The sequence below is a fragment of the Miniopterus schreibersii genome, assembly GCF_964146895.1.
Source record: "Miniopterus schreibersii genome assembly, chromosome: 2".
Taxonomy (NCBI): domain Eukaryota; kingdom Metazoa; phylum Chordata; class Mammalia; order Chiroptera; family Miniopteridae; genus Miniopterus; species Miniopterus schreibersii.
In genome coordinates, this window is record NC_138102.1 from 71,683,627 (window position 1) to 71,696,793 (window position 13,167).

Consider the following 13,167-nt stretch of genomic DNA (forward strand, 5'->3'; position numbering starts at 1 on the left):
GAGAATTCTAGAGAAAGAAATTTTCTACTTTAGAAATAATGTAATGAATCTAGAAAGATGATCAAAATGACTTGACAAGTTATCATTGAAAGTCAGTGATGTTTCAGAAGCTCTGCTTGGATAAAAAAAATAATCATAGCGAGTGGTGAGAGCTCAGCCCTGAGAGTGCTTCAGCCTGGTAGAGAAGCACATGCTTCACATTTCTATGTATTTATGTATCAGAAAATCAGAGATGTTGATGGGAAGACCCAGACTAGAACAGGCATAAAAACACAAGAGCCCTGGCCAGTGTGGTTCAGTGGGTTGAGCATTATGTACCAAAAGGTTGCTGGTTAGATTTCCAGTCAGGGTGCATGCTGGGGGTTGGGGTTTAATCCTCAGTAGGGGGCATGCAGGAAGCGGCCTATTGATGTTTCACTCTCACATCAATGTTTCTCTTTTCTCTCTCCCTTTTCCTTCCTCTCTCTCTAAATATCAATTTAAAAATCTTAAAACAAACAAACAAATAATAAACAGAGAAGAACTAGGAAGAGAAAAACAACTTCACAAGATATATGGGGAAAATACTTGTCCAAGGACAAGCATATCTGGGTTGGGTTCAGATTTGAGGGCTATTTACATTTATTTCCTATGCCAAACAAAACTTTTATTTCCAGTGTCAAATAAAATTGAACTCTTTATGACAAAAAAGAAAAAAATCACATCATTTAACACATATTATTTATTTAAATATAATAAGCTGTTATAATATACATTGTATTGTATATTTATTGTAAATAAGGAAAAACCAGAAGGTAAAGTCCCATGAGTTAGAGGGTCTGTTGCAGCACATCTAAGAGAAAAGAGAGAAAGGAGTTGGGAAGGAGAGGGAGGGGCTTCTGGTGAGTCAGATGGTGTGTAAAAGGCAGGGACTAGATATAAATGTGGCTCCTTTTCCTAACGGAAGGGTTGTAGAGCTTGAAAGGCTGAGAGGTCCATCAAATGCATTGTGACCAGTTTGATGTGAATGTCAGTCAAGAAATGAAAGGAGCCAGGCAAGGAGTAAGATCGAAAGAATAAACATATAATCTCTGTACGTTAAATGACCTTTAATTTTGGGGAGAGAAAGTCAGGTGTTAAGGTTCAAACTTTCAGGCTCTTTTCTACAAAAAAGCAGAAGGGTATTCTGATTCTGCTGCCAGGTCTAAAGTGTGTGAGTGTTTTCCCCACACTGAGCAATTCCTGGACACCAGAAAATTTAACTCAATTCTAACACTATGTGCTTAGAGTTAGCGTCAGATTCCATAGGTTAAGGGTACAGTCCCACAAGACTTGTCCCCGTTTTAGATGCCAATTGGAGCCCAGGTTGTTACCTGTGCTTCTGGCCAACTGGCTACAAATCAGAAGTTTCCACAACCCCCTTTACAACCCCCTTTTGGGGTTCGATTAATTTGCTAGAGCAGCTCACAGAACTTAGTAAAACTTAATTAGATTACTGGTTTATGATAAAAGAATATAATCCAGGAACGGTCAGACGAGAGAGATGCGTAGGGCAAGGCATATGGGAAGGGGTTCGGAGCTTCCATGTCCTCTTCAGTTGTGCCACCATCTCTACATCAACATGTGTTCACCAGCCTAACCTGGAAACTCTCTAAGCCCTGTCTTTTTGGGTTTTTTATGGAGGCCTCATTGAGCAGGCATGATTGATGAAATCATTGGCCGCTGGTGATTGAACTCAATCTTCAGCCCCTCTTCCCTCCTCCAGAAGGTGAAGCAGGAGTGAGAGAGAGTGGTGTGGAAACTCTCAGCTCCAGAGCTCTAATCGCTTGGTTGGCTCCACTGGCCCCCTAAGTGCTTTCCAAAAATCATCTCAGTAACATAGGCAAAGGCACCCTTATCACTCTCATCATGGGAAATTCCAAGGGTTTTAGGAGCTCTGTGCCAGAAACAGGACTGAGACCAAATATATATATCTTATTATAAATCACAATTCCACAGGCATACACCCAAAAAAGAAACTCACTTTAGAATTTAGCTTAATTTTTAAGATAACCAATATAATAAAACAAATAATTTTTTTAAAACCTTGCATATTATTTTAAAATTGTAATTTTATGATTAAGTATCTCATGGTGAGATGGGCTATATTAAGTGGTTCTTCTCATGCTACTTAGTCATATTCACAGAGCCAGTGGGAATAATATTTATTAACTATTGTGTTTACAAGCAATTAGGTGTGTGTTGTGGCTGAAGGGCAGAGCATACCGGCACAAGTAGTGGTAAATAAGTCTAGGAATAAATTACAGCTTAGTCATGGAGAAACTTGAATAAACTTTAATTGGTAGATGACTGGAGGTGTTTTTAGTAGGAGTTTGGCCTGAGAACATGTTAGGAGGACTGATTTCCAACACTGATGTGGATGAACAAGGAGTCACATACTAAACCTGACAACCTTGGGGAGACCTGCCTGATGGGCCCTACAAATTCAGAGACAGAAAGTAACCGCATAGAATGCTTGGAACATAAAAATTTCTAACTAAAAAGCAAGTCATGGTAAGTAGTCACATCCTAGGCCTGTAGCTTCCTTGACAGGTTAATCTTTACCTTAATTAAGCCTGTCTATTCTTTTCCCATCTAAGATAATGTACCCAGGAATGTCAGAGTAATCCCCTTTTTCCCTACTGCTCAGGGAACAATCTCCCACCAGAGCACAAGACCACAGAATGCCCCATTGTTGCACAAACACCATCTCGACGTGCAGTAAATGTTAATTGTTAACTAGCCTATAGTTAAACCAATGTAAAAGAACTATGCATCTCTCCACTTCACTTTTTATCCAGTCCCAGGGGTTTTCCTGATTTGCTCTCTCCTGCCTCCCTAATCTACCACCAGCGAATTTCATGTAATCCTCCTTACGTCTCCTCCTGTGATTCTAATGTATAAAATAAACTGCAAAACTGCCATTCTCCGGAGCATTTTCTCAATATGTTGAGATTTTGCTTTCGGCAATTGTCAGTTTGGCTGAAATAAACTCATAAAAATTCTCTGCAGGTTTGTATATTTCTTACGTTGACACTAAACAGGATGGAATCAGAGAAGAGGAAAGAAGGAGGAGACAGTTCAGAAGTCTGTCCCAATATCACAGGAGCAGAAATAGGAGGACTGACTTCAGGAATGACACGCAGGGAACAAAGCAAAAGACCTGGTGACAGAAGGATCAGTGACTCGGGCTGGGTGTGACAGGAGAGACCGAGGGGATCACAGAGAGACCCTATTAAAAAGCACAGGGCAAATGGCCCTCGAAAGAGCGGATTTGGGGGACTATGAAATATTGTCCCAGTTTTAGACAAGTTAAGGTTGAGGTCTCTGCATTTCACAGGCATGGGCCTGGAGAAAGGTCAGCCCCAGATGTGGTGAAGAGGTAAGAGGAGGCCAGATTTCCAAGGAAGGAGAGAAGAGAGGTGCAGGAACAGATCCAGGAACAGAACCTGAAGGATGGGCAGAGTGTGCAGCACAGAGCCTAAGCCGAGAGCAGCGTGCTAAAAAGGGATCATTCAGGCAGGTAGGAGAGCCAGCCTCGCAGAGGTCAAGAGAAGAGAGAAATTGAAACAAAGGAAGGGTTAATGGCTGCAGGAGGAAAATGAAGACTAAAATATGGCCACTGGGGTTGCCAATTAAATGCCTGTTGGTGACTTTGCAAAGCAGTGTCATGCAGGGGCAAGGGCAGCTCCTGGACTGTTGGGGTGATAAGCTGTTAGGAGATTATAGGAAGTCTCAGAATGGATCCACAGTTTCAAGCAATGTTGAAAATGCGTGGTCAGCATCCATTCACATTTCTGTATCTTTTTCATTCTACTTGGCCTTCCTAGAAATTCCTATCTGAATCCCATTTCCTCCATTCATTTGTACAGAGTACTTCCCTTATACCACAGTGAAAGGCATTTTCAAAAGCTGACACCAGCCGAATGTGCTAAGGAGCCTCATGATGAAATTCTACCAGGCAGAGCATATTGTTATTGCAATATATTTTATGACCCCATTAGTACATGTTATAAAATATGTACTTATGAACAATTGCTACTACAATTTGATATATCCAATCCATTGGTGTAGGCATTTGAAGCAATAGAGTCATTTTTAGTAAAGAAGTTGAGGTGAGCAAAGGTGAAATTCAAGATTCTATGGAATGTGTGAAATGAAATGATCCATTTTAAAGACTGGATATAACTATGTACCATAGATGCACTTCCATTTAGGACCAACCATTCCATTTATAACTGTTAAGAATACATTAAAGCTGGTGGATTAAAGTTAGATAAAAATCTCTTAGCAAAATGTCAACTGTTTCATCTACAAAGAACAGCAGAAGGCTTTTTTTTAAAGCCTCTTCTTTTTTTGACTAATGGTTTAAAACCCATGCTAATTTCAGTAAATGTAAAGGATAATTATAGTCAGCACTTTAAAATGGAAAAAAAAAAAAAGTATGATTTAAGATGCAGGCTGTATGAAAAATCTAATTCTTATAGAAATTATCAAAGCCAACAAAGATATGGGGGGAGGGGTGAGCGGAAGGACAATAAAAGTGCAGAATAGAGATACAGGGAGATTTTTATATGGAGAAAAAGGTAAATCAATTAAAGCAGGAACCATGCTGTTTATTGTGATAAATAATATTAACAGAATTCTCCTGAACAAGATATTCAACTGAAGAAAAGAGAAGAGATAAATAAATCAGGGTTTAAGTTGGGTCCTTTGCTTTTGGATCCAAGAAGACAATGCCACACATTCTTGGCTGTATCTGTACCACCATAACAAACGCTTTGGCAGAGAACACCGTGTACAGCACTGCTTATGAGCATGCCCACAGCAGGTTCCACAGATAAAATATTACCAAAGAGGAGGGAAGCATGGAAATCAGAGTTTTGCTCAGAATGACTTTCTAATTATTCTCATCAACAGCAAAAAGATTCCATTTTCTGAACCAGTCAAACTAGTTTCATATTTTTCTTTTAGCTCATTCACCAGACATTTCTTGAGTGCTGGTGAGGAGGCAGGTCCAGTGAAAGGCACTGAAGGTTATGCATGGAGTGAAATGCCTCTGTGTAGGGTGACCTTGCTGTTTATCTATGGCCTTGTGGCTCTGACTGCCTGACCAATGATCAAGCCCAAGGTGACCTTTCCACAGGTGGTGGGGAATTGTGGCTGTAGACTGCAGGTTCTGCTCTTCTCTGAGCACTCAACGAGGTCATCTTCCAGAGCCCCTCTACCTGTACAAGACTCAGTCCAGTGTGAGAACAAAATGAAGAGTCCTAGCAAGCTGCAGAAGGGCCCACCTACAATTCCTTCTTCTGCCCTGACACAGGTTATTGTGGCTGTAGAGACAAGACAGTCTTTTAAATCAGAACTAAGTATCATATGATCTTGCAAAAATTACCTGATTAGAAGTGTAAGTTCTATCTCTTCCCCCCATGTTTATTTTGAGTTAAGGTACTTAGTGCAATAGTTGAGAGCACAGTTATAGAGTCTGATCATCTGGGTTGAATTCTCGATACAGCACTTAAAAGCTGTGTGACTGATGTAAAGGACTCCAGCTCTGGGCCTCAGTCTCTTCATCTACAAATGACGATAATAATGGTTCTTACATGTGGAGTTTTGGGAGGGTTAGCACAATGCTTGACACTGAGTGCATATGTTAACGCTACCCGACTAACTGGGTTTTAAAGTGTAATAATCATGGTAACAGAACAAATGATACTCAATATTTTTACTATTTTATGATTTAGTTGTCACCTTTATATGTACTACATTTAATCAAAGGTAAGTCTGGCTGAATGAGTTTGGTGAAAGTAATTTTCCAGAAAAAATTTTTTAATAACTTTCAGTTAGTAAAGTCACATCTTCTGCTCTTTCCAATCCTATTATTTTGAAAAGTACATGACGAAAGAGGAGCAACAGAAGTGATTGAATAAGGCGTGTGTGGGGGACCTCCAAACTGGAAACAACCCAAATGTCTATCAATAATAAAATGGATATAATAATTTGGGCTTATTCAGACAGTAGGATAATATAAAGCAATGAAAATAGATGAATTATAGCACATAACACCATGGATGAACTATAAAAACATAACATTGAATGAAAGAAATCAAATATATATATATGTATATATAGATAGATATAGATAGATGATATAGATGATATAGATATAGATATAAATATAGATATAGATATATAGATATATAATATAGATATAGATATACACACACATATATGATTCTACTCATAGAAAGTTTAAAATGTCAGTATTTAGGATGCATAGTGCCTACCATTAAAGAAAGGGTCATGACTGCCCTGGGATGGAGGAGCTAGTGATGGGAAGGACATGTGGGTGTGTAAGGGATGTTTATGGAATTCCATCAATATCTTATTTCTTCATTTGTATGGTAGTTAAGTGTTTGCTCATAACAGTTTGTAATACCACATATTTATGTTTTGATCCCTTTTCTTTTTGTGTATAACAGTTTGTAAAAAAGACTTTAACATAATTTTAGATGCAAGTTTAGAATCTTTTAATAAATGGAAATAAAAATTTTATGAGGAAAGATATTAGGAGCCTAAACCAGATGTGAGTGAAATAAATCTCTTTGTCACAACCATATGCCCCCACCTTAGCATCATTTTCTGCATATATCCCTCCAACTCCTTTGTTTCCTTTCACCAGCTCTGTTCCCAGAATTTCCCAGTCATAAAAGGTTGAGGGATAATTATAAACATGGGTCACTGCAATGCACGAAGGACACTCTCAGTGTGCATTGGGAATCTAATTGTTGATGTAAAGAATAAAACCTGAATAACCAAGATGAAACATACCCTTGAGAGATGCTCTTTTTGAGAAGATAATCGACAAACATATGTCCTAATCTAGGTAGCTACTCCTCTTCTATTTCAGACTCTAAATTTACTCAGCTCACCTTTTTTCAGAGACAGTAAAAGTCCTGGATAATAATGGTTCAGTACAAGTCCATTCCCATGTTCCAATTAACGGCTCATAGCAACAGCATTCTGCTGATCTATTTGTAGCACTTGGAACAAAGGAAGCTTTATCTGGCCTAAACCTAGTGACCTTAAGCATTCCTTCACTATATTGTTAACCTGCTTCAGAGAAATCTCTTAAATGTACACATATAAAGAATGAAGTTAAACAAAATTCATAAAATAAGAGAAGAAAAATTGTTTTTTTTAAGACAACGGTATGTAAGGCCATTATTTACTTGATGTTGCCTACCCTAGGAACCAGAATGTCTGCCTGGGTCACATCTCTCTCTGCACGGCCCTTGGAGTTATTGATCTAGGGACTTTATGAAGCTGACAGATGAGTTGAGAATGACTGAACCAAATAAAACTGCTCTTGTACAACTTTGTCTCAGTGTGACCCTTTTGAGAGCCCAAGAAAAAAGAGCCCAGTAAAATTCCTTTTATTTTTTTTTTATGGGGGATGCTGTTGGAAAAGTTGCTCACAGGAAAGTCAAATTTTAGTACCAAGACCAACTGGTTGCTCCTAAATAGTTAATTGTTTATCCTATAGACACCGTGACTCAACAGTTCTCTCATTCTTTTTTTTGGTTGTAAGGAATTTCAGTGCAAAATTTGAAGCCTACAGTTAATATAGGCAGATTTAGGTTTGATTTTATATCTCATGCCCATATTTTGAATTTCCCCTTACTTCTGTATTTCCCATTTTTGCCTTGTACTTAGTGTCTTCCAGAATGTAACAGTGTAAATAATTACCCCTGAAGCATCTTGGTTGATTAGGTCCTGATTCTCTCCCAAGCAACAGATATAAACATCCATCTGGATTTTCCACAGGTACGTCAGTGCATATCAAAAGCACATCAAATTCCCAAAACCTTTGTATTCCCTTCTCTGTCTTGATAAATGCCACCATGTGCTTGGTTACTCAGGTCTGAGTCCTGGATGTCATACTAAATTCTTCCTTCTCCCTACACAGTTTGCTTCCAATAAATCAACAATTTAGATCACCTCTACTCATAAAAATCCCAAGTCCATTTCTGCTTTCCCTTCTCACCACTTGTAACTAATTTCTTCCCCCTCACCTAAACATATGATAATCCTTACCAGCTTCCTGGATCTAGTCCCAGTCCCCTCTCATCAGTGGCACACACTTTAGCAGGAGGGATCTCTCTAATGCTCAAATCTGATAATATCACTGTCTGGTTCAATTTTTTTCTCAAAAAAAAAATTACCTACAGGATAAAACAAAATTCTTTGGAGTGAATTATTAATGGACTTTTATAATCTAACTTGTAAGCATTCACCTCCCTGCTCCTTGAACACTTGTAGTGTTCCAAACATGCCAAAATTTCTTATTTCCATTTTTATGCACATACTGTTTCCTCTCCTTAAGTTCCCTTCCTTCTTTGGTGAACCAGGGATCTTCTATTGATCCTCAAGCCCCAGCATAAGCCTTGCCTTTGAGCTTCCCTGACCCCCAGTTTTGGAATTTGTATTCCATTAGAACTTGACCCATACATCTAGTATAGAAATTACCATGGTGCTTTTACTTTTTTATTTTTTGTTACCCTCACCCCAGGATATTTTTTCCCATTGATTTTTAGAGACAGTGGAAGAGAGAGAGAGGAGAGAGAGAAACTTTGATGTGAGAGAGAGACATCTATTTGTTGCCTCCTTCATGTGCCCTGACTGGGGTCAGGGATTGAACCTGCAACCCAGGTATGTGCCCTTGAGCAGCAATTACATCTGACACCCTTCGGTGCGCAGGTAAATACTCTATCTACTGAGCAACACTGGCCAGGACATCATGGTGCTTTTAAATTACTTCCTTGTATATCTCCTTCTTAGCTTAACTTCCCTATATTTCAGGCACTGTGTCTCGCTTTTCATTGTATTACTGAGCTTAACATAGAACACACCCAGTTAAATAAATTGGTTAGTGAATGGTAGATAAATTTGTTATGCCTAATGAGGTTAGATCTTCAATTCTGAGGACTGTACTTTTAAAATAATAAACTAGAGCAGGGTCATCAAAATGACTACAGGTCACATCTGGCCCATAGCCTGTTTTTAAAAATAACATTTTACTGGGAAACAACCACACCTATTTGCTTACATATTGTTTAGATTGCTTTTATGCTCCAATAGCAGAGTTGAATAAATTTGGCAGAAACTGTATTGCCCAGAAAGGCTACAATATTTACAATCTGTCTCTTTACAGAAAACATTTGCTGACACACATTTACGGGCCAGAGTCATGGACTTTAGAGTGTATCCTGCTGTAGTACAATGTCAATAACATCCAATATACAGATTACCCTCTACACTTTCCTTTGCTATTCTCTTCCTTCCCTCGAAAACCAACCCACTTTACTTCTGCAACCTGAACTCAGATCAGCCCTTAAATGGCATAACCTACTCAAGCTTACTTCTTTGGGATTTAAGATTATTTAACTATGGTATCTATGAGTGAAGAGACTAATTGTTCCTCAGTTTACAGTCTTCCCTTCTTTCTTTCAGTAACATACTGCCCTGAGTTGTGGCTGGCACAGGATTACCCACCTGGAGACTGCATTACAGAGCCTCCCTTGCAACTAGGTATGGCCACCTCACAATGTGCTGGCAAATGGAGTGCTGGTAAACAGAGTAATGTGCACAGTTCAGAGTCTCTGCTCTTAAAACTCCGTGCTTTCACATCCTCTTTCCTCCCTCCATTGGGTTGGAGCATGGATGTAAAGGGATGAACCAACTTTGATCATACAGACAAGGAAAATCCTGTGGGAGCAGCAAGATAAAAGAAACAAGACCCCTTTTCAACTTTATAGAACATCCCTATCTTCCTGGACTGCCTTCAACCCAGACTTTTTTGTGAGAGAAATAAACCTTTCATCTTTTTTATACCACTGTTACTGTAGTCACTGTTAAAGCAGTCAAACCAATATCCTATTTTTGTCATCTTTCCCCTTATTTTTCCTTAGTAGTCAGCTTAGTTTTCCTCTCCTAGAATCTGGCCTCAGCCCAAATCTATTCACTTTCACCACTTTCTCTAAAACTTAAACCTTTCCACTACCCCCCTGCTTCATTCCATTTTTGTTCTTTCTTCTGTTCCACAAAAGAAAAATAAAACAGAAAGTCTCCAGCCCTTCTGATGTATTCCTTGTTCTCCTTTACTTTCCTCATTGTCCCAACAAGGAACTAAACTGGTGAGGACACAACACCAGTTTAGAGAAAGGAAGGAGAGAAGCAGAGTTGAAAAAATATTTCTTTTTAATGGTAAAGTGGAGAAAGTGATAAATACAGCTATTAATTTTTGACAGTTACACAATAATAGCAGAAGTTAAGAATTTGGAATTTGAGTAAGCTAATAATATAAAAGTGCTATTAGATCACTATGAAGGCCACTGAACATTGAGCCATAGGGAAAGTATTCAGGGCATAGGGGATAGATTGAACTGGATGGTTTTGAGTGAAGTCCTGGAGATTAATTGGAAGTGAAAAAGACCCAGACTAGGGTGATGCAGTGGAAATGGAAAACAGGGGAGTATATCCACCAGGTTTTTAAAGGAAGAAAATGCAGTTTTATTGGCAGATTGGATATAGAAGTTCCACCACTGCCTTCCTTTTGAACAAGAATATTTTCTTCAATATATGGTCTACAGTACCAAAGGACTGTAGAGTGTGTACGAAATTTTTAAAAGGGAATAGATATAAGTGGATATGTTTCCATAGCACAGCACAGTAAAATATATGCAAATAAAATAACAAGTATGCAAATAAGTGAACCTGGATGAAATGCCACGTCTTATATAAAATGGTTACCACTTTCAAAGAGCTCATCAGGTATATGCTGATGAATCTAATTCTGTTCTCACAGAAATAGCTCCAGGTTTGGGGCACCTCAAGGAACAAGTTAAGCCTACTTTAATTTCTCTGCACAATCTCCTTCAAGTTCTGCATGACATACAGCCCTCAATGATTATTAAATAAATCTAATGAAATAAAAGCCTTTCCTCAACTAACCAGTATTATGAAAATTACCCCTAACCTTATGTGTCTCTGGAAGCTTTCTTCATGATCCTCAGTGGAGTTGAGATTAGAATCCTCACAAAACAGAACAAAATTCTTTTAACTCTACTTCTGGAAACTGAGAATCCTACCTGCAAACAAAAGCCATGTGGATTGGTGGATAGGATGCTGGTTCTGCATCAGAAGACCTGGGCTCAAGTCATGTGCCACCATCTGCCTGCTGTAATTCAAATACTATGCCTCATATGAGCAGGGTTCAGAAAAGCAAAACAGTGCAAACTATTTTAATCTTCTCTCAATGTCTTAAGAAAATTCAAAAGTCTTAGTATATTCTTAATGGAAAGTTAAACTTTACAATCCTTCTCTCTCATAAATTAGACTTTGAGGAGTAGCTGAAAATCTCTCCTCTGCTCATTCACTTTCTCCCCCCATGCATTCTCACCTACGTGGAGCTCACCCCTCCAACTAGTAACCCTCTCCTGTGAACACAGCCCCTGTCATGGCTATTCTAGAAAATCAGCTCATTCTGCACACCAGTTGGGGTGAGGAGGCAGTCTCTTAATCTCTCTATATTGACAATTTTTGAGCTTATCTCTAATCTCTTGAGTCTTCATTTCAATATCTATTAAGTAGAGATTCTACCTGCCTAATCTACTCCACAGAATTGTTCTGAAGGCTCCATGTCACATTGGATGTAAAAACATTTTTGAACATGTTCAAATATTGCATGAGTTTAAGTGGAAAGCTGTCATTATTTTGAAGCTTGATGTTTTCTTTCACTTTCCATGAATTTGTCCTTTCAGGGGGAGAAATGCCCCAATTTCTTCCATCATGGGACGTTTGTGGGGTGAAGAGAATCTTTTTCCTGACCTATATGTCTCCTTCCTGCAACATCCTTCCTTTTCATTCCATTCAGAACCAAGCTTTTGGGAACCATTGTCCATATTTATTAGCTCTACTTCCTCACCATCATTTTTTAAAAATATATCTTTATTGATTTCAGAGACAGGAAGGGAGAGGGGGAGAGAGAGAGATAGAAACGGCAATGATGAGAGAGTCATCGATTGGCTGCCTCCTGCACGGCCCTGGCTGGGGATCTAGCCAGCTACCCATGCATGTTCTCTGACCAGAATTGAACCCCAATCTCCTGGATCCTGGGTCGATGTTCAACTGCTGAGTCACACCCAGCTGGGCCTCACCATCTTTTAATGTCCTCCCTCACTCCACTAACCTTACTGCTTCTGCTAAGGACATAAATGGCTGGCAAACAAACTAAACACTGCTATGCCAAACTCCTTTCCTCCCTTTGGTTCCATCTCTGCTGACTCTGCTTTTACTTCTCCCTCTCGTTCTCCTCCCAGTCTCCTCTTCATTAAGGTCCTTTAAATGTTTGCATGATCCTGGCATGTTCCTAAGGATTGCAGTGGTTACTAGTTTGTGCTGAGCATCTACTGTGCACCAGACACTTGACATTTTCTACCTCCTCTTCTTATCAACACCATGAGGTAGCCTTTGTTATCCCATTTTTCAGATGAGGAAACAGAGACTCCTGGTGGATTAGAGTGCTGGCCAAGACCACACAGCCCATAAACCAAGAAGTGGGAATTCAAATCTTGGTCCTTGCTCTCCAGAGCCAGGCTGCCGCCCTCTTTTCTTCAGATTTCCTGAGATAAAGTCTTGGCTTTGCCACTTACTCGCTGAGCTCAAAATGGCTTACTCACCTCTATGAATGTCCATTTCCTCCTAGGTAAAATGAGGATGATAATAGCATAGATCTTTTAGAGTTATTATGAGGATTTGATTAGATAATATCTGAAACAGCTCAGCAGAGTGGCTAACACTATGGCTTTTTATTATGTTCAGTGAGATCATCTGTCTCCTTTTTCTATACACCTGCTTCCTGGGCAGGCTCGCCTACACACTTAACTTCCAGTAGTATCTGCACAAAAGCCTCTCTTGCTATAGTCAGCCCAAACTTCTGCCAAATATCAGCCATAATTCCAGTCACTGGTTGTATTTCCTCAATTTGATAGCCCATGTAAACCTCACATGTGACAATCATAGCCCTCGCCTACTTCTCTGAATCTCCTGGGTTGGTGATGACATTGTCACATGAATCATAAGTGTAGG